Genomic DNA, 20,896 nt, shown 5'->3' with positions numbered 1-20,896 from the left:
TTACTCTTACATTTGACTAGTGTTAATAAATCTTCCTTTATGTCACTCAAGGTTACAATCTTGGAGTATGACTCTAAGAATTGTTTTGGAACGAAGTATGACTCATCTTCTTGATTTTAACCAATCCAACAATTCATGACCTCTCTTCATATCCGTAACAATGCACTAAGACGTCCTTAGAGTATGAATTTGTGATATGGTTTCATAATCATTAAGATGATCATGAAATATGATACTAAAGTACTCTCCCATCCTTTCAGATTTGAGAAACTTTTATCTTTCTGCCTAATTTGATTCTTCTCATTTGTTTTGTCATACATTGTAACCTTTCCAATGTTACAGAATTATACTTAACCTCATAAGTATAATCATATTTACAAATCTTTAGTAAATCATGACAAATCAATCTTTGTAGTGGACCTTGACCAGCGCACACCCAGTGTACCTAATTCATTAGTCCTTCAATTGACTCACATATACATGTGATCAAAGAATTAGTCTTAATTTTCAAAGATGAAAATTCTCATTCATCATACAATACAACTTGTATGATTCAAAGTTTCTGTCCAATTGAAACTTGGGTGATGAAAAACTTTCTTCATTTGGTAAATTCAGACACCACCACAAATGAAAGAATCACATCCACTTTCCAATATTACTATTACTGGAAACATATAAGCAACAATTTTCCACAGATGCCATTGTAAGGATATTTTTAAAATAAATAAAAATTAAAACCCTTTTTTTTTCTTTTATTTTAAAACTTTGCGGAAAAACTTATCCTTACAATCCACATGAAAACCTTGTTGTTATCTATTCATAAGCAATATATTATAACTCTTAAGCAACAGCTCAAAATTCTGATTACCGAACCATGCGATCAAAACCCACCTTTGCAATCAGAATCAACATATACTTACTTTAAGCTTCCCATCTTTTCTTTGATTCTTAAAACATCAGCATGTGACCCATTCACATTATGTAATAAGAATCTCCAAATAGGAACTTAATAGAGTTAGTCAGTGGACTTTAACTGAAGTAGAGTCAAACTTTTTGACTTGATCAATCTTATGATCTTTCAGGTAAATATGGCAGCTTAGCAATTAGTGTCCCTCCCTTTGGCAATAAAACATGTAGACCCTTTGGTAATGGCACATGAGATTATATCAGACTTAGCGTTTCTCTTTACCATTTGGTCAACCGAGTTGACTATGGCCGATCCCTTTCCATTGGGAAGAGAAATGCTTTTCTAGATATCCAATGCTACCATTGCCAATGTCCATTTAAGGTTTGGGAAGTTGATCTTCTAATAAAATTTGCGTTACTAGTGTTCCAAATCATTGCTGATTCTGCAGCACAAAGCAAATAGATAAGATCATTAAGCGTCATGTCATAGTCTGTCTCATAGTAGTCCCAAAGAGACTCACTATGTTACTAAGAAAGTGATTGAACATCCAACTTTCACAAGACTTTGAAACCCAACTCTCCCGGCTTGTCAATATGTGACTTTATCTCCAAGATGTGAGCACACATAGACTATGCTTTCCAATAGGGATTGAGTGACTTTAAACTTTTCAAGAACTTGTGGGTGAGGGAGAATAATTGGAGGAGGTGGAGGAAGTGAAGCATGATGTTGAGGGACACCATCTTCAAGAGATTTGGGAAGATCATAGTTGTCTGAACCAGACATCTATAATGGGAGAAAATCAAGTTAGTTGATTCAAAATCCTTAATATAACACCCAATATGAAATATTAAGGCTAGGACCCAACACAATATTTTATAATTTGGAAGAGGGATGCCGTAATCCAAGCTATAAAATATTTGAAGGTAGGCGAATGACGATTCACCAATTTCCACCATGAAAACGAAATAATTTATTAGGTTTTAATTGGATTTGAAATTCCTAGATCTTTTGAGATTCATTGAACTTTTCAATGGCATGTTTCAATCTCGAGTGTGCCCTCTCAAATTTTGTGACTGGGATGCCGAGGATCACAAAACAAGGTGTGAATAACAATACCAATTCACTTGGTACCCTTAATATTATCACCTAATCAATGTGCCGGTTAACCACACACGCTCCATTGATCTATGACAAACATTAAGTCACCCTTCGTGGTCCTTACTAGTCCAAGTTAGTGTGCCGGTTAACCACACACACTCCACCAACGACTTGGTAAGGTACAAAGTGTGAATTCCATGGGCTAGCACCAAATTCACATTTTTCCTAAAGTAACTAAGATTGGGAATTAAAAAAAATTATTTAGTTACTTTATAATAATCATTATACTTTTAATGAGGATTTAAAGTCATTATCCTACCCGTTCGGCTAACGACCCTCCACCGATCAAGCAAGCGGTGGGTGAGAGTGGACACCCATTAAGTCGTCATTTTATAGGCAACAGCCTTATACCCACCTTATAGACCGGCTTCGTGAATGAGACCTACTAACGGTAAAACGACTTGTTCTTATACATATATATATATATATATATATATATATATATATATATATATATATATATATATATATAATTAACCATTAATGTTATAAATAGTATAAGTGTTGAATTCTAACTTTTAAAATTCTAAGTGTTGTAATTAAAGTTTATTAAAGTGTGTGAAACTTTTCCAAATTCCAAAACTTGAGGGCATGTTTTGAACAATTCATAAACTTTTGGATATTCATAACTTATGAGTTTTAATTAAGTGTTTTAAAGCTTTTAATGAAGAGTCTCTTGGAAATCCATAACTTGAGGACAAGTTATGGAGTCCATAAAACATTTATGGGAGAAACTCTTCAAGAAAATGTAACCTACAACTTCTTAAAAAAAACATTTAAAAGAAAACCTCTTGGAATTCCATAACTTGAGGACAAATTAAGAATTCAATTAAAACACATTAAGATCAAGAATTAACTAACAAACAATTTGCAAATAATTCCTATGATCTAACAAAACTCATATGAACATGAACATCTAAATCAACAATTTCAAGAATCATATGAACACATATAAACTTGAAATTTTGATTATAACTTTGAAATTGGTCCACCATCATCATTACCACATCAAAAACAGGCTTTATGAGCCCAAAACAGTTTAAGGTAATGATTCTAGACCAATTCCAGCACCAAAACTTGAAGATATGCTGTCTGGGGGTCCAACTCGTCGAGTGCATGAACCAACTCGCCGAGTTGGATGAGTTTTGCCTTGGACTCGTCGAGTCCCTTCATGGAATCGGCGAGTCAGCTGTGCAGACAGCATAAAATCTTGGATTTTCAGCAATTTGCATCAAGTATTCAAACAAGCAAGCCTAGACTCGGATACCACTGTTGGGTTTTGAGCAATCTAACACTTCCTAAGTGTGCATGCAACCCTAATAAACCTTGGATCTATGTTTGTCTAAATACATGCAAAATAATAATTTTTCCAAGGTTCATAACCTATCTAACATGGCATGGGGTACTTTTAAACATAAAAGAATTAGATGAGATTACATACCTTTTGATGATGAGTTTCATTCCTAAAGAGTTTGAGGGCCAAGCACCAATAGTGTGAATGCCTCAAATGGAATCACAAATCTCCATAAACTCTTGGAAAACTTTGAGAGAGTGTATACACACTTATAAAATCAGTCACACACAAACACACATACTCTAGTTACACTAGTTTCACTAATGGCTATTTCATGCAACATAAGCATGCTTATATAGTGTGCATGGTTAGGGTGAAACCCTAATAACCCATGACCTTTCCTTTTCCAAGGATCCATGGATTAAAAGCTCCATGGATCATCCATGGACTTCCATATTAGCTTAGCCCATTAACAAATGAGTATTAGCCCACACTATATAAAACCAATAACCCATAATCTAATTCGTCTTCCTTTTAATCTCTAAATTAATTCATAATTAATTTAAGACTAACACTAATTAAATAACTTCATATTAATATATTATAACTTACAATATATTAATAGACATATGTGTATAACTCTCATAAAATTATCCATAAATAGTTCGGATGGAATGCAACCCAATTGGACCATGCCGGGTCGGGTCAAGTATGTACCAAATAAGTTATGGAATTAGACACCTTGTCCAACACATGCAACCCTAGAAACCTTGGATCTATGGTTTACTATGATACATGCAAATTTAATTTTCCAAGGTTCATAACCTATCTAGCATACATGGGGAACATTAAACCATAAAACCTAGTATGAAAAACATACATTTTGTTGCTAGAATTCCTCTGAGATACTTGTGAGCCTAGCACCCCAAATGTGATACCTCAAATGATTCACACAACACCGAATACACATCGAATAATCTTGATGGAAATGAAACACACTTAGAAAATCAGCTATTCCTTCTTGTTCTCAGTTAGTGGCCGATTTCGGTAGCTAACATATCATTTTTATAGTGTGTCACAAGTAGGGTTACACCATGTAAACCATAAATGACATGACATTCCATTTCATGGATCCATGGGTTCAAAACAACCATGGAGCATTTATGGATCATCTCATGGGTTTTAGCCCAACTCAATACACCATGGACTACAAGCCCACTATTAAAGAAATGGATGATTACACAATTAGCTTATATATTTAATTAGTCACCTTTTGATCATAAAATTAATTCTAAATTAATTCTTGATCAATACTAATTAAATAATATTATTAATATATTAGAACTTATAATATATTAATAAACCATAAGTTTCTTTTCTCTCATTTTAGTCTACCTAAATGCATGATGCCATGCAACCTAAATGGACCATGCCAAAACAGGTTAAGTACATACCAAGAATAGTTATGGACATAGACACCTTGTCCAACAGACTATAGGCAATTGAGTTTGAGCAGCTTGTGGGATTTATTTGATCTTATCTTGTCAGTTCATCATTCACGAGAGGTGAGTCTCCTCACCATACAAATGGGTCGAATGCACCAAGGCCGGCCCATTATTGTTATGAGTTGTGATTGGTTGGTTATGGGATATATGATATGGTATTTGTTTGTGATACTCGCATGAAAGACCTCAAGGGGTTCCCGAGGCACTTGTATGTAAGACCCTGGAGGGTTTCTATGGCATTCTATTATATTTGCTTGTATAGTTTGTATGTTATCTCTTGATTGTAAAGACCGTCTGGGGGTTTCTACGACAGGAAGACCATGTGGGGGTTCCTATGGTAGGAAGACCATGTGGAGGTTCCAATGGCAGTTAGTTAAAACCACATGGGGGTTCCAGTGGCACTAGGTGTAAGACTTTGGAGGGTTTCCATGGCTTCCTTATATGTTTGTATGCATGGATTATGTGGTTTATCTAGCTTTTATAGCTAATATGATTATGTGATTATGTGGATTGTGTGGGGTATGCTCTAGGGAACTCACTAAGCATTACCTTACAATTTTTTAAGTGTTTCAGGCACTTTAAGAAAAAAAAAAAGAAATTATGTATGTTAGTGGATTGAAGAATTCAAGCTTGAAGACAAAGAGAAGCAATTTTTTTTTCGTCGGAAGAGGGGCCTCACTAGAAATTAATTTTTCACAGCTTAAGTAAGAGGTTAGCAGAACTAGAAAGATTTTTTTTCCCTGGTACAGTGCTTAGAAGCCTTGGTTCGTAAGGGCTCTTATCTTGAACTAACGCCTTGATCTTGGCTTCAAGATCCATATCCTTTCGCATCAAGAGTACCCGCGCGTCTCAAACCCACCTTTATCCCAACAATAAATTGAGCTCGATTGCTTCTTCTTCCTCTCGTTCTTTGGCGCCGTTCTCTTTCTGAGTTATTCCAGCTTCTTCATGATTCCATGTCGCGATGAACAAACAAAACAAAAAGAGGGCCCTTCGTACTTCAATCCAATCAATGAATCGATCAAGAGGCTAATCTCTTTTGTTTGGGCTGGTACCTTTTATTTATTTTCATTTCTTTGAACTCTGCAAGAATTTGTCGACATTTCCAATTCAATTGTCTTGTTCCTAGATGTTCTATAGGAATAAATTGTCATTCGGGAGCTGCTATCGGTATTGGAAACGTCCTTAGTTCCTCGATTCATTCCGTGGCTTGGAATCCATCATTGGCTAAACAATCATTTGGTTATGCCATTTTGGGTATTGCTCTAACCAAAGGTTTCTTTCTGTTGGTCGACAACCAACAAAAGAGGGAGAGAGAGATCTCGTTAGTCCTGGTATGATTGCTGCTGGTTGTCATTAGCCCGACAAGGAAGCATCGTTTTTTAATCTCATTATGACTTGGCCGTTCAGAAGAGATTCTTTCTCGATCAGAATAATGGAATGGATGGCACTACAAGAAAGATATACTATGTTTCAAATCACCACGTAGATCTGTCCTCGCAAGTCTCTTTGCATTTTGGAAGCAGAGGCTCCTAAATCACTGAATTCAAACTCTCTGTCGGATGAAAGGGAGTGAGTGATTAAACTCCTATAATGTTGGGTCTTAGAGCCAGTAGAGCGTAGTACTTCCCAACCCCACTTTTTTTCTTAACTACCTTATTCATGAACCTTTTACCCTTAAACAACGGGAGTTATGTCCTATCCCCCATGGTTATGCCCGAAGCCTAAAAGCAAGGGAAAGGTCTGATGATGAGGCTTGTACTCTCTAAGGCGTTTTTCTTTTGGGACACTCTGATATTTGAAATAAAATTGTTGATGTATGAATTTGAAAACATTTGTTTTGATAATTTATGGATAAATGGAAATGTTTTGATATTTTAAAAATGAAAATTTTCTTTTGAAAATTGGTTTGCTACAAGTTGGTATCATAGCCTTGGTTTGAGGGATTTGGGCACACTCTCGGGTGTGTCAGGACTCAACATAAGGAAATCGTAAAACTATTTTCAAATATAAAAGTTAAAAACTTTTTAGAATGAGACAAAGAAAGTGAAATGCATGTGATCGGCCGAGCCAAGTAAGTAGTTCCCCCAGTATGTTAGCCATGTTATACTAATATGTGACTTATGATAATCATATGAATCTTGCTATGTGTATGCTTTCAAAATGTATACTGTTAGGGTCTTGTAGCCTCAAAATGATTGATTTGGCCTTATTTCTTGTTCCATGTCTGGTTATGGTCGTAGGGTAGAGTCTATTGTTCAAAAGTGTATTTGATCCTGTTCTTTGTATAATTTTCATGCATAAGGCAACGTAGTATGATTGAGTTATGGTTTGATATGGATGGAGGAAGTCTTAGGTTATCCTAGGATTTGAGCTATGCGGTGGTCAGTGAGATATGACTTGTTTTAGGATGAATTAGAGTTATCAGGTAGAGCCTTGGGGAAGGTACATGTAAGTGTGGAAGGTAGTATTGGGCCCACACTACTGAAAGCACAGGACCTATACGAGAACCAATGTTAGACCTAGAAGCTCTAAGGAGGAATGGTGTGGGAGGATCCCCTTTATGGACATCCTTATCATTATGTTTTATGGTATTGCAGAGCAGTATGGTGGTGACACGATTTGGAGCAGGAGCTTATTGCAGTAGAGGTTACGAGGGGAATCCTTGACACTACCCCATTTATCTTTAGGATGGTCAAGGAGGGTATGATGGAGATCATTGAGGAGAGGCTCATGGAATTCAGAGTCGAGATCACTGCAGGCCAGGATAGGGCCTGAACTCCCTCGATCCGGGAGTTTAAGGCGTGCGGGGCATCGGAGTTTTTCATGGTCAGGGACCCCATTGTTAGCTGATGCTGGGTAGCAGAAATAAAGAACACCCAACACACGAGTTCTTACCATTATGCGGAAAATGTGGGTTTTGCTTTATGTATGCTGAGGGATCGGGCCAAGTGGGAACATCCGGTATGGATGAGATAACATGGGCGAGTTTGTTAGGCAATTTGACTTGGAGTTTGTATAACCTATCAAGGTGCAATGGCTAGTGAGGGAGTTTCATGAGCTTCAGCAGACCACCGACACTATGGCAGAGATTACCTACAAGTTTTAGGAACGAGAATTGTTGATTCCACAGTATGCTACCGATAAGGAGATGTGGAAGACGAGGTATCATTCCATTCTAAGGGATGATATCCGTGAGTTTGTGAGTTTTAAAGGGTGCAAAACCCTGAATGAGATGGTGGAGAAGGCCTGTGAGCGGGAGAGGGAGTTGGACTTCAGCAACAAGCGGAAGCCTGAGCAGGCACACACAACAGTAGGTCAGGCAAATAAGCCTAAGACCTTAGATTCATCTAGTATGGGCTAGTAGGGCCATGGCCGGTGTGCCAAGTGTAGGAGATCTCATGGTGGAGCTTACCAGGGGATGGGCCCGATATGTTATACGTGGTCATTCGGGCAACGTGAGCAGGGACTTCCCCAAGAAGGGCCTGATTTGTTTCCTCTACAAGCAGACTGGCCATAAAAGGCCAACTGTCTAAGGTTGCAGGGAGGGGGAGGAGCAGTGGCGGTACTTGCACCACCACATTGAGGATTACTGATGGCCGCCCTGCTAAGGCGGATGTTCCCGTGGTTAAGAGCCGCGTATTTCTGTTGACCACCGACGAGGCTCGGCAAGCGCCAGGCATTGTGGCTGGTACGTATTTTATCTTCACGATCTATATTTATTGCATAGCTTATGTGTATATTGTGCTTATGTATAGGGACCTTTTTTGTCAATGGTATGTCTGCCCACATCTTTTTCAATTCGGGAGCTACGTGATCGTTTGTATCTATTTCACTTAGCAAGAAGTTTGGGGATGCGCCAGGGACTTTGGATTCCCCTCTTGTGGTTGAGATTGTGGACGACTGCACGGTGAGTGTTGCGAGGGTGTATCAAGATTGTATCCTGAATGTGCTTGGGGAGAGGTTCCATGTTGATCTTGTCTCGATACCGTTTCAAGGGATAAAGGTGATTGTCGAGAAGGACTGGTTGGAGCCAATGTGGCCATGATAGATTACGAGTGGTAGTTGGTGAGGGTTCAAACCTCAAGTGGGGGAGAACTGGTTATCTATGGGGAGAGGTCCTCGCAGGGGCCAAGCCTCTGGTTTGTTGTGAGGGCTAGGGGATATCTATAGCAGGGTTGTACTGGATTTCTAGCATATATCTCGGATATGAGGGTTAAGACCGCAAGGTATTTGGAGAGTGTACTGGTTGTACAGGAGTTTGTAGATGTATTTCCTGGGGAGTTACCGGGAGTGCCTCCAGAGAGGCAAGTGGATTTTTGCATTCATTTGGTTCCGGGTGCCGCTCCGATAGCCAAGGCACCATACCGGCTAGCTCCACCCGAGATGTAGGAGCTATCTATGCAGCTTTAAAAGCTGCTGGACCGATGATTTATCCGTTCGAGCAGTTCCCCGTGGGGAGCTTTGATCCTGTTCGTGAAAAAGAAGGATGGGTCACACAGGATGTGCATTAATTATTGACAGCTAAACAAAATAATAGTGAAAAACCATTATCCGCTACCAAGGATCGACGATTTGTTCTATCAGCTGCAGGGTGCGTCTTATTTTTCTAATATTGATCATCGGTTGGGATACCACCAGATGAGGATTTGAGATGATATACCGAAGACGAATTTGAAGACCTGGTATGGGCAGTATGAGTTTGTGGTGATGCCATTCAGGCTCACCAATGCCCCATCAATGTTCATGGACCTCATGAACAAAGTGTGTAGACCGATGCTGTATTAGTCGGTGATCATAGTTGTTGATGATTTCCTGGTCTATTCTAAGACCAAGGAGCTTCATGAACATCATTTAAGGGAGGTATTGGAGATATTTAGAGCGGAAAGGTTGTATTCCAAGTTCTCAAAATGTGATTTCTGGCTGCATGAAGTGTAGTTTTTGGGGGCACGTCATGAACTAGGAGGGAATTTCAATTGATTCGGCTAAGGTTGAGGCTGTGATGCAGTGGGTAGTACCGAAGAATGCATTTGAGATTTGTAGCTTCTTAGGTATAATGATTCATCCAGGATTTCTCCAAGATCACCGTGCCTTTGACCCGCTTAACCAAGAAGAATGTGACATTTCGATGGGGCAAGGATCAGCAGTTGCCTTTTGAGACCCTGAGATAGAGGTTATGTGAGGCTCCAATTCTAGTACTACCCAAGGGTTTGGATGACTTGGTAGTTTACTGTGATGCATCAATCTCTGGGTTAGGTGCGATACTGATGCATATGGGATGTGATTGCTTACTCCTTGAGGCATTTGAGTCCTCACGAGTCGAATTACCCCACTCACAATCTAGAAATGGGGGCAGTGGTGTCTGCCCTTAAGATTTGGAGTCACTACTTGTATCGAGTACAGTGCACTATTTATATTGATAATAATATCTTGAAGTATTTGATGGATCAAAAAAACCTTAACATGCGTTAGAGGAGGTGCTTGGATGTACTAAAAGATTATGATTGTGAGATCTTATTGTTGGATTAGTGTATAAGCCCGTAACCATATTTGGTAAGTACTTGACCTGGTTGTGCATGGTCCTTTTGGGTTGCCTTTACCAAAGCAACTTGACTGGAGAAATAATAGAGAAAGAGCTTATTATGATTTATTAATATATTATAGGAATAATATATTAAACGAGAAATCATACTTTTTTAAATAATATTGGTCAATAATTGATTAAGAATTAATTTTGTGATCAAATACAATTAATTAAACTACAGGGGCTGAATTGTAATTATGTGATAGTTGCAAATTAGGGCAATGGATGCCCTAAGGAAGGGGTGGAAGAATTCAAGGGGATAAGGCCCTAGAATTCGTCCAAGGATAAGGGTTCTAGATTATCTTATGGATTGCTTGGTGGGCAAGCAACTAGATAAGGATAATGACTGAAACCCTAATCTCTACCCTATATAAAGACCCCTTGGCTAAGGGAAATCGACCATTTGATTCTAAGAAGGCTTAGACCCGATTTCCAGCCTTTCCCATCTCTCTCTCTTGGCTTTCCATTTGCTTGTGGTGTTTGTGAGCCATTAGAGGTACTACACTTATGGTACTTGCTTTCCAAGACAAGAGATTGAAGATTTGTGTTGTTATTACAATATAACAACAAGAGGTATGTAATCTCTTTTAGTATATATAAAATTTAAAATACATATATGCACTTTAGGGTTCTTCTTGTGTTCATAAAGTTGTGTATCTAATAGAGAAAACATAGATCCAAATCTAGGGTTGCATCCACACATATGATTGTTTGTATAAAACCCATCAGTGGTATCAGGGCTAATGGTTTAATTGTTTTCAATTAGAATTATACAATTATATGAATTTGACACTTTAGGGTTTATGGCCAATCAACCCTAGGAGGCAAGGATTTCGATTTTATGGCTCTTGAATGTGACAACCCGATATTTCAACTCTATGTAACGACCTAAAAAGTTAAGTATTGTAACCACTTTTGTTATAATGAAATTAAATTCGAAAATAAAATGTCCAAAAGTCTCTAGATAATTACCTACTATGTTAAATGTCATTAAACCGTGATCGTACGTAAAAAGAACGCCCAAATCTGACTTCGTATAAGGAAGTTATGAATTTTTCAAGTTCGGCTTAGCGACAGACAGCTAAAAACTCGAAACGGAGATCGAGTGACTTTTAGTCGGAATGACCTAAATAAGAATCGAAGATCTCGACAATGGTTTTTCAACGGTAAAAAGTCTGGCAAAAACAGACGTTAGATAATGAAGTTATGAATTTCTAACGAAATTTTCTTACCGCAACATTTTAAAAATAAATAATAAAAATAACTTCAAAATTTGCCGACGGAATCTAAACGAAAGTTGTAGACCGTAGTCTCACCTACACGTGGATATGAAGAACGTCAAAAATGGAGTTTGTATGAAGAAGATATGAATTTTTGAAGTTTATTAAATAATAAAAATATATATTTTATTGTCGAGGAGGCGCTCATGCATGACGCACGCGTACGCCCAGCGTACCAAGGCGGTTCCCACCCCTTATAAAAGGGATGCGAGGGTTCCGAAGAAATGGCTCAATTTCTCTCAACTTTTTTGAGTTTTGCCTCTTTTTCCATGCACATGCTATCCCGAAGCCCCGACTTCTTTGCTCAAGTCCCGAAGGTCGTTTGTGCTCCTGAGATTCCCGAGAATCCCGAGGAAATCCGCTTTCTCGAGTTGAAATTTTGCTCGGTTTTTATCTCGCCTTCGTATGCAATCATATGTGATTTATAACTATTATAGGGAAACTTTCGTATGCAAAATATACCACGATAACATCTTATCTTTTGAAATAAGAAATGATTTGTGTATTTATGTAAATCAAACACTCTGCTTATACTGTATGTATATGTGTTCATCATTGGCACTACAAAAATTATTCTTTTCATAATAAGTGAGCATTTCACTAGGGATTACTATACAAATGAGACACACTTTTAGAAAACTATAATAGTATAGTTTCATGAGAACGTCACGAACTTTTACATACTAGAAATACTATTTCAAGAAGTTACTTTCATATACAAGAACAAACGAACATTTTCACATGTAAATCTATTTTATACTAAGTTTTGTGAGACATTAAACTTCACGTACGCTCGAGTACACATTTCAAGTCCTGTATTATATACCAGAATCCCTTGGAGGGTGAGCATGGTGTTTGTGTATAGATCTATACGGGATTCACAACCCCTAGCCCTGACTGTTAGCTACAGTACACCATTTGGGGCGACAAACTTCACAACATTCCAACGCCTAAAGAACGTTGTGTATAGGCATTTCTAGTCAAATAGCATGGTTATAAAACTCACATGGAGTATCAAAAACACATTGGTTTACAGGGTTTTTTCAGACGTATTGTCAATTTTATACGTACATTAATTAACTACTTAAGGCATGAAAAACCTTATCGTGGCACAATTTTGGAACTTCTAAACCACTACCCACATACGGAAAAACATAAGTTTTCTAGAAACAAACATTGGTCTTGATAGAAGGCTATATTTATACCAATAGAGAATATGGGATTTTCTAGGATTCAAGGAACAAAAACAAACCATTTCATTTTAGTTCATGCAAATATTGTCATTTAATACGTATGAAACTCACCAGCTTATATGCTGATCTACTCTTTCAAAAGTACTTGTATGTCCCAGGAATTTCGTAATTGCAGGTAACAAACAGCAGTTGGAAGAAGGGACGCTGCGACGCTAGTTTAAATTCATATTTTGGCATCATATTGTAATTGGTTTTGAACGTGTAGCTTTTAAACAATGTAAACTTTCAATTATATATATATATATATATATATATATATATATATATATATATATATATATATATATATATATATATATATATATATATATATATATATGATGGTTATATTGCTTTTTTTGCTATGTATTCAATTGTTACGTTACCACATGAAGTCATCCGCCCCCGAATGTTTCCGCCGCTCCGGTTTTGGGGTGTGACAGATTGGTATCAGAGCATTGTTTATAGTGAACTAAGTATATCGAACCACATAAGATATACAAACTATAAATGCTTAGGGACTCAGAGTCTCTGACAAAATGTTTTTACACCTAGAACCTTGTTTTATTTAAATAGATTATTTTGGGTCATAAAAGTACAAAATACATGCATACAACGATATATTTTCATGGTTAGAACTATACAAAAAGTATTAAGTCGAGTTGGACATTACGATTAGTTCTTGATATATGTAAGGGAATTTGGGACGAATATAGCCTGATCAACTATGTTTATCCGAGATTGGACTAACGTATGTCGAGGAATGATCGTAGTGAGAAACAAGTCAAAACTTACCAAAATAGACACTAGTATCAAACATACAAATTTAAATACTATAGGAGTATTTGGTGCATACAATAGTTTAATCGACATGTTTATTGTTACATGTTTTCAATTTTTTTTCAAATCTTATAACCCTATTCTAGTATAGTCAAATGGTTGGATTCCACCCATCAGGGGACCCCTACTACCCGAACCAGGGCAATGGAGGGTGGGTAGAGGAGGATCCCGAAGTAGATGAAGAACCTATCGAGTTGGAAGAAGGGGATAACTCTGGTAAGGACTGAGAACTAGAAATAGTCGACCCTCCAGACATTAGAAGGAACTTCCAGGGACCGACTCCCGTTTGGGGAAGTCACCTCCACCATTGGAGCCAACAACAAGGGATACGCTCTCCCTACGGTATGTGTCGGAACTTCTATGACATCAGGGACAGAGGTTCAGCCGACTGAGCACCCCCGATCATGGTAGGTAAACTGGCCAAACAGTCCTATCAATCGGGAGTCCAAGCAAATCGAATTCATGAAGTTAATGTGGAAGTACAAGTTCACACTTCTGACATCCGTCGACTGGATATGTTGTAGGATGACACCCATCTCCATGCCGACGCATTCCAAACACAAATGATTGCAGCCCTCGCAGAGTTGAGGGAACAGCAAGCCGCCTTCGATAGGCATATTATGGAATCAAAGCAATCGGATGCGAAGTCAAGCTCCAAGCGCAACCCACGTCGCAAGAAGTACTTGCCAAAATCCCAAATTTTGTTATAAGTTAGGATCTCGGCTAAAAGTTTTATTTTCTTAAACCTTGTAACCGGAGATGCTTTTAGGGGTCAAATTTTCATGATCGTTGTATCATCTATTATATTAATATAATTGGCACGCTATTATTACTACGTTGAGTATTTCGTTCAATCTTTAAAATATTATGGAAAAACCATACGCTTGTTTCATATATTCGGATTTACGAATAACTTTCATCTTCTATCTTTGAGACTCATACTATCATCTGTTGTTGAACTATAGCGATTTAGTTCATGAGACACATTCATTTTCTATACTATGAAATTCTTACATTTGTCTTTTCAATATATAGTTGAAGGATGCCTCCGCGTACAAATCCGAGACGAAACAACGGTGGGGAAGCACCGATACCACCACCGCCTCCACCTCCTCAATTTGATGCTGCCATGTTCCAAGTAGCAGTCACCTCAGTTGTAGTGGCTGCTAGGTCACAGATCAATACCCCTGTTACTACTGCTTCAAGAATTGGCACACTTCCTTCCAACCATGGCGAGAGTCATGGGCAACCCCGATAGTCCACCTATAAAGACTTTACGAATGCCAAACCCTGGATGTTTAATGGGATAGGTGGTGTGATGATTTTTAGATAGTGAATTGAAAGGACAGAATCGGTCTTTGAAATCTGTTCCTGTCCTGAGCACATCAAAGTCAAGTTTGCAACTTACACACTTACTGATAGAGCTTTAACTTGGTGGAATGGACACGTTAAGGTACTTACTCTGATAGTGGAAAATTCAATAAGCTGGGAGAGCTTAAAAATCATGGTGATGAGAGAGTACTGTCCTCGAGGAGAGATTCAAAAACTCGAGCACAAACTCTAGACTCTTGGAATGATTGGTACCGACGTAGCAACTTATACCAACAGATTCTGCGATCTGGCAATCATTTTCCCAGATATGATTGCTCATGAGAGAAGAAAATAGAGAGATACATTTGGGGACTGTCACCCCAAATTCAGTCAAGCGTGTTAGCTTCGAAACCTGACACTTTTGAAAGTGCCAAAGAGCAGGCACAATCTATTATTGATCACGGAAGTCATCAGAACTCAACATTTTCTGCACCAGAACCACAAAAGGGAACCAACAACAACAATAACAAGAAGAGAGGATGGTATAAGGGGAAGGTGTTGGGTTTTAGCCATAAGAACTTTCCTATGTGCGCATGCAAAACCCTATTGCTTGGATCTAGGCTTTCTAATAAACATGATTTTGAATCCAAGACTTCTAATGGCTAATTAGGTTAAACAACAATATTAAAACAGATCTAGAATCATACCTTTGAATCCCTTGTTGATCTTGTTTGTCTTGGAGCTTCTATAGTCACAATTGTGACTCCTCTAATGGCTTACAAACACCAATAGCAAGCAAGATGATTTAGGGGAGAGGAGAGGGGAGGAATTCGACCAGAGGTTCCTTGCTTTAGGTTATGTGAGGTTGTACACGAATTCCCCATCCCAAGGGCCTATTTATACCTTTAGACTCCTTAAGGGTTTCACCCTAAACCCTAATTGGATAATCTTCTTTTAAGGCTATCCAAATCCATTCCATAGATAACCCTATGGACGATTTTGAGCTATCCTAAAGCTCTTAGAATCCGTCCAAGGTGTATCCTAATGGATTTATAGTCTAAAGTCTAACTATCAAAAAATTGACAGTTTATACCCTCTTATTTAATTAATCTCTTTAAGTCACCAAATTAATACCAATTAATTTATGACTTATATTAATCAAATAGCCAAATATTATTCCTTATAATATTTACTCTCTCTTAACAAATCATCCTTCAAGTTGCTATGGTGAAGGCAACCCAAAAGGACCATGCACCACCGAATATAGTTATGGCCTTAGACACTATTCCAACAGTCTCCCACTTGGATAAGTCTAGTAACTATACAAGTACAATATGGTTTGCAATCGTAGCTCTCAAAGACGCTGTCAACTCTGATCTAATCAATCTTGTCCTTTAGATAAGGGATCGTACAGTCCTGTGTTAGATATCATGCTGACAATCCTATGGAATGGTTAGTCTAGCATTTAGATTTCTCGATCTTCGATTTATTTGACATAGAACTTAATCGAACACATCAATTCAGTTCTGACCGGGCCCGGCACATAAGTCAAATCAAATCATCGAGTGGCCAAGATATCTCTTCTATCCTCTTAGGATAAAATTTACAGATAAACTTCGACTTATATGCATTTACTTATTCATTAACCAACTATACACAACAATGCGTTTTATAACATCAAGTTACTGATGCGTTTTCGCATTATCAATGCACAATCAATTAACAAATAATAAACCATATATCTAGGTTTTAAGACCATATGATATTATCGTCTTGCGATCACCTTTTATATCGTATTCCATAAGGTGATTCCAGCAAGCGCGGGTTTATTCCAATGCTCAAAACCAGTTCATAAGCACTCATGAACGTTGCAGCAACCCTTGCCATGTCTAACACCATTTAGACATTCTACACACCAATTCATGACAATCTTCATTCATATCTACTCCCAACATATGAACGATTGTGGACCATTTGAATAATTCGATTATTCCTAATAAACTCAATTATTCTGGAAGTCAAAACATGCAAAGTGAAACAATAGTTAAACAACTAACATGTGACAGTAACTTTACTCATAAATAAAACTCCTTTATTTAATCATCAAATGTCAATTACATTTATCTATTATACGTTTCTAATACTATCTAATCTATACTAATATCATCCTTCAGCCCAATACTCCTAGCATGCTGCAAGTGCTTAACCCTACTCAGTCCCTTCGTAAGCGGGTCTGCTGGGTTATCTTCTGATGATATCCTCTTCACTACGAGTTGTCCTTCTTCTACACGGTGTCTAATGAAGTGATATTTTCTATCGATATGTCGAGATCTACCATGATACCTCGGTTCCTTGGTCAAGGCAACCGCACCTTCGTTATCACAGAAAATCTCCATGGGCTCCTTTATGGCCGGCACAACTCCAAGATCACCGATGAAGTTCTTCAGCCATATTGCCTCCTTCGACGCTTCGCTCGCTGCGATGTACTCTGATTCGCACGTTGAATCAGCTACGGTTTCCTGCTTGGAACTTTTCCATGTCACTGCTCCTCCATTTAGGGTAAAAACCCAGCCCGACTGCGAACGATAGTTGTCCCTGTCGGTCTGAAAGCTGGCGTCACTATACCCTCGCACCTTCAAGTCATCACTCCCTCCAAGGACTAAGAACCATTCTTTCGTCCTCCGAAGGTACTTAAGGATGTTCTTCACCGCAATCCAATGTGCTTTGCTAGGGTTCCCTTGATATCTGCTAACCATGCTCAAAGCGAAGGCTACATCAGGGCGAGTACAAGTCATAGCGTACATGACTGAGCCAACTGCGGAAGCGTATGGTACTCGGCTCATTTCTGCTATCTCAACTTCGGTACTCGGACTTTGAGTCTTACTCAACTTGGCATTTCCTTGTATCGGTAGTTCTCCCTTCTTTGAGTTTTCCATACTAAAACGTTTTAGTACCTTCTCCAAGTAAGTATTCTGACTAAGTGCAATTAGTCTCTTACTTCTTTCTCTTACTATCCTTATTCCCAAAATGTAAGAAGCCTCTCCGAGGTCCTTCATAGCGAAGCACTTCCCGAGCCAGGACTTAACGTCCTGCAGAGTCGGGATGTCATTTCCTATGAGTAATATGTCATAGACATATAGAACGAGGAAGCTTACTATACTCCCACTGGCTTTGACATATACACAAGATTCGTCTTCGCTTCGTACAAATCCAAACTCTTTGACTTTCTCATCGAAGAAAAGATTCCATCTGCGAGACGCTTGCTTAAGTCCATAAATGGACTTCTCAAGCTTACACACTCTATTCGGATGCTTCGGATCCACAAACCCCTCTGGCTGAGCCATGTAAACATCCTCAGCCAACTTTCCATTAAGGAAAGCGGTCTTGACATCCATTTGCCAAATCTCATAATCACGAAATGCGGCAATTGCTAGCATCACTCTAATAGATTTAATCTTCGCAACTGGTGAGAAGGTCTCATCATAGTCAACTCCGGGAGTTTGAGTAAAGCCCTTCGCAACCAATCGCGCTTTATATGTGTGTACGTTCCCATCCACGTCGGTCTTCTTCTTGAAGATCCACTTGCACCCTACGGTCTTGCGTTCGGGCACGTAATCAACCAAATTCCAAACTTGGTTATCGTACATGGATTGGATCTCGCTATCCATCGCCTCTTTCCATTTCACAGACTCCGGGCCTGCCATGGCTTCCTTATAGCTATTAGGTTCATTAATATTTACTAGTGTACCATCACTAATATACGTGTCCCCTTCGGTAGTGATATGAAAACCATAAAACTGGGGATGAACTCTAACTCTATCGGAACGTCTAAGAGGTAAGGATTCGTCAATCGGTTCAACCGGAGTTTCCTCCTCGGGTTGAATGCCAGCGGTAGAGGTTCCTTCATCTATCGATTCTTGAATCTCTTCAAGTTCGATTTGCCTCCCACTGTCTCCTTGGCTTATGAGTTCTCGCTCTCGGAAAACTCCTCTCCTCGCAACAAAGATAACATTATCTTTTGGTCTATAGAAGAGATATCCAAAGGAAGTTTGCGGGTAGCCGATGAAAATACATCGCTCACTTCGAGGTTCAAGCTTGTCGTGAGTATCTCGTCTTACGAAAGCCTTGCAACCCCAAACCTTGATATGTGCCAACGAGGGAGCTTTCCCCGTCCACATCTCGTGAGGTGTTTTGGCAACCTTCTTAGTAGGGACTTGGTTAAGGATATGGGCGGCAATCTCTAAGGCATACCCCCAAAAGAAGATAGGTAGTGAAGCACGACTCATCATAGAGCGAACCATATCCAATAAGGTTCGATTACGCCTTTCTGCCACACCATTTAACTGTGGTGTCCTAGGAGGCGTCAATTGCGAAACTATTCCACACTCCTTGAGATAATCGTGGAATTCAAGACTTAGGTACTCTCCTCCTCGATCGGATCGAAGCATCTTGATTTTCCTGCCCAATTGATTCTCCACTTCATTCTTGAACTCTTTGAACTTTTCAAAGGTTTCTGACTTTTGCTTGATTAAATAGATATACCCATATCTACTATAATCATCGGTAAAAGTCACATAGAAGCGGTTCCCATCCTTCGTGGTTGATCTAAAAGGTCCACATACATCGGTATGTATTAGGTCTAATAGTCCCTCACCCCTTTCACAAGTACTCGTGAAGGGTGACTTAGTCATCTTTCCAAGTAAACAAGACTCGCATGTGTCATCTTCCCTAAGGTCGAATGACTCCAACACTCCATCCTTTTGGAGTTGGGCTATGCGTTTCTTGTTGACATGTCCAAGACGACAATGCCACAAGGATGCTTTATCCATACTAGTGGAAGAATCAATATTCAAAACATCATTTCCTAAGTTATCAACAATCATAAGAGTTTCATATATTCCATTACATGGTATAGCTTCAAAGTAAAAGACACCATTTAGATAAGCCAAAATAGAACCATTCTCATTATTAAAAGAAAATCTAAATCCTTGTCTATATAAACCATGAAATGAAATGATGTTTCTAGCCATTTCTGGCGAATAGCAACAATTGTTCAAATCTAAAACTAAACTATTCTTAAGCACTAAAGAATACAGTCCAATCTTGGTCACAGGCGACGATCTTCTGTTCCCCATGATTAGATTGATCCTTCCTTGCTCCACATCCCTACTTCTTCTTAGTCCCTGCACATTAGAACAAATGTGATAACCACAACCGGTGTCAAGAACCCAAGAAATAGCATGATTAGAATCATTAGATTTGATTGCATATATACCTGTGAAAGATGGCTTGATCTTTCCTTCCTTGATGGCTTGCAGGTAATCCGGGCAGCTTCTCTTCCAATGTCCTATCTTGTGGCAGTGGTGGCACTCTGCCTCCTTCGGGTTAGAGCAGGGCTTAGAGGGATCCACTTTGGTCCCACTAGAAGAGGAACCATCTCGGGCTTTCACCTTTCGATAGTTATTTGAAGAAGCTTTCCTCTTCTTTCCCTTCCCTTGACCAATAGCCAAGACAGGAGCAGCGGATGGATTGGGAGTTGGTGCAACAGACTTGTCCTTGAAATTGCTCTCAGCAACCCTCAAGAGACCTTGGAGTTTACTTAGAGTGACCTCCTCTTTGTTCATGTGGTAGGTCATCCTAAATTGATTGTACATCGGAGGCAAAGAGTGAAGCACCATGTCGATCGCCAAGTCTTCGCCGAAGTCAACATTTAACTTGCGAAGGCGGTCGACATACCTTTGCATCTTTTGCAAGTGCACGGTAAGAGATTCTCCATGACCCATCT

Source organism: Lactuca saligna, chromosome 3 (genome assembly GCF_052625555.1).
Source record: "Lactuca saligna cultivar CGN05327 chromosome 3, ASM5262555v1, whole genome shotgun sequence".
NCBI lineage: Eukaryota > Viridiplantae > Streptophyta > Magnoliopsida > Asterales > Asteraceae > Lactuca > Lactuca saligna.
The sequence above is the reverse complement of the archived record's forward strand: the minus strand, read 5'-3'. Positions refer to the sequence as shown.